This window comes from Petromyzon marinus, unplaced genomic scaffold (assembly GCF_048934315.1).
Source record: "Petromyzon marinus isolate PM22_M1 ecotype Great Lakes invasive population unplaced genomic scaffold, UKy_Petmar_22M1.pri1.0 PM_G_Scaffold_28, whole genome shotgun sequence".
NCBI classification, from domain to species: Eukaryota; Metazoa; Chordata; class Hyperoartia; order Petromyzontiformes; family Petromyzontidae; genus Petromyzon; species Petromyzon marinus.
Genome location: NW_027422850.1, coordinates 2,097,501 through 2,100,000, shown reverse-complemented (window position 1 = coordinate 2,100,000; position 2,500 = coordinate 2,097,501).

Genomic DNA, 2,500 nt, shown 5'->3' with positions numbered 1-2,500 from the left:
CATGTTAACTGCGTCGTCCACAGACCTGTTGGCTCTGTAGGCAAACTGAAGGGGGTCCAGGAGAGGGTCTGTGATGGCTTTGAGGTGTGCCAGGAGCAGGCGCTCAAAAGACTTCATTACCACAGATGTAAGGGCGACCGGTCTGTAATCATTTAGTCCTGTTGGCCTTAGCTTTTTGGGCACAGCGATGATGGTGGAGGACTTGAGACAGGCTGGTACATGGCATGTCTCCAGGGAGGTGTTAAAGATGTTGGTGAACACCGGAGACAGCTGGCCAGCGCAGTGCCTGAGGGTGGCTGGAGAGACAGAGTCCGGCCCGGCTGCTTTGCGTGGATTCTGCCTCTTGAAAAGCCCATTAACTTCTCCCTCCTGAAAGGAGAGAGTCGTTTCTGTAGTATGGGTGGGGGATGGGGCCTCTTGGGTGGGAAGGGGTGGTTCAGGACAGTCCAATTGTCTTTCAAATCTACGGTAGAACTCGTTCAGGTCGTTGGCTAGGCGGGAGTCGTTAGTGGTGTGGGGCGCTCTGGGTTTGTAGTTGGTGATGTGCCTGAGCCCTTTGGCAGACAGAAGCAGCGTCGTTAGTAGAGAACTGGTGTTTTAGTGTCTCTGAGTACAGTCGTTTAGCCTCTCTCACCGCTTTGCTAAACCTGTTCTTCGACTCCTTGAATCTGTCTCTATCCCCACTCCTAAACGCTTCCTCCTTCTCCAACCTCAACCTTTTGAGCTTTGCTGAGAACCAGGGCTTGTTGTTGTTAAAGTTCACCCTGGTACGTGTTGGGATACAGCAGTCCTCACAGAAGCTGATGTACACAGCCTCTGTGAGTTCATCCAGACTATTGGTAGCAGTCGTGAACATATCCCAGTCAGTACAGTCTAAGCACGCCCGCAAATCTTCCACAGCCTCACTGGTCCACTGTTTAGATGTCCTCACAGCAGGTTTACAGAGTTTTAGTTGCTGCCTGTATGCACGAATCAGGTGGACCAAGGGAGTTCTGTGCGAGCCGAACAGCCCCGTGACCCACAAGAGAAACATCCCCGCCAAATTCGAGCGTTTGACGGGGTCTATCCGTGAAAAAATATTCACGTTTTTGAGTGCACATGCATTTCTGCTGCAAATGCCTCTGGAAGTTTCATGCCGTTCGTATGCCAATTGTGGCAACACGAAAATGACCCGTTTTCCCATTCCGAGGGATTTCTGTGCGACCCTAACAGCCCCGTGAGCCACAAGAGACACATCCCCGCCAATTTCTAGCGTTTCACGGGGTCTATCCGTGAAAAATATAGACGTTTTTGAGTGCACATGCATTTCTGCTGCAGATGCCTCTGGAAGTTTCATGCCGTTCGTACGCAATGTGGCAACACGAAAATGACCCCTTTTCCCATTCCGAGGGATTTCTGTGCGACCCTAACTAACAGCGCCCGTGAGCCACAAGAGAGACATCTCCGCCAATTTATAGCGTTTCACGGGGTCTATCCGTGAAAAATATAGACGTTTTTGAGTGCACATGCATTCCTGCTGCAAATGCCTCTGGAAGTTTCATGCCGTTCCTATGCAATGTGGCCACACAAAAATGACCCGTTTTCCCATTCCGAGGCATTTCTGTGCGACCCTAACAGCCCCGTGAGCCACAAGAGAGACATCCCCGCCAACTTCTAGCGTTTGACGGGGTCTATGCGTGAAAAATATTAAAATTTTTGAGTGCACGTGCCTTTCTGCTGCAAATGCCTCTGGAAGTTTCATGGCGTTCCTATGCAATGTGGCAACACGAAAATGACCCCTTTTCCCATTCCGAGGGAGTTCTGTGCCACCCTAACAGCCCCGTGAGCCACAAGAGACACATCCCCGCCAATTTCTAGCGTTTCACGGGGTCTATCCGTGAAACATATAGAAGTTTTTGAGTGCACATGCATTCCTGCTGCAAATGCCTCTGGAAGTTTCATGCGGTTCGTACGCAATGTGGCAACACGAAAATGACCCGTTTTCCCATTCCCAGGGATTTCTGTGCGACCCGAACAGCCCCGTGAGCCACAAGAGACACATCCCCGCCAATTTCTAGCGTTTCACGGGGTCTATCCGTGAAAAATATCAATTTTTTTTTGACTGCACATGCATTTCTGCTGCAAATGCCTCTGGAAGTTGCATGCGGTTCGCATGCAATGTGGCGACACGAAAATGACCCGTTTTCCCATTCCGAGGGATTTCTGTGCCACCCTAACAGCCCCGTGAGCCACAAGAGAGACATCCCCGCCAATTTCTAGCGTATCACGGGGTCTATCCGTGAGAAATATTCACTTTTTTGAGTGCACATGCATTCCTGCTGCAAATGCCTCTGGAAGTTTCATGCGGTTCGTATGCAATGTGGCGACACGAAAATGACCCGTTTTCCCATTCCGAGGGATTTCTGTGCCACCCTAACAGCCCCGTGAGCCACAAGAGAGACATCCCCGCCCACTTCTAGCGTTTCACGGGGTCTCTCCGTGAAAAATATCACATTTTTTG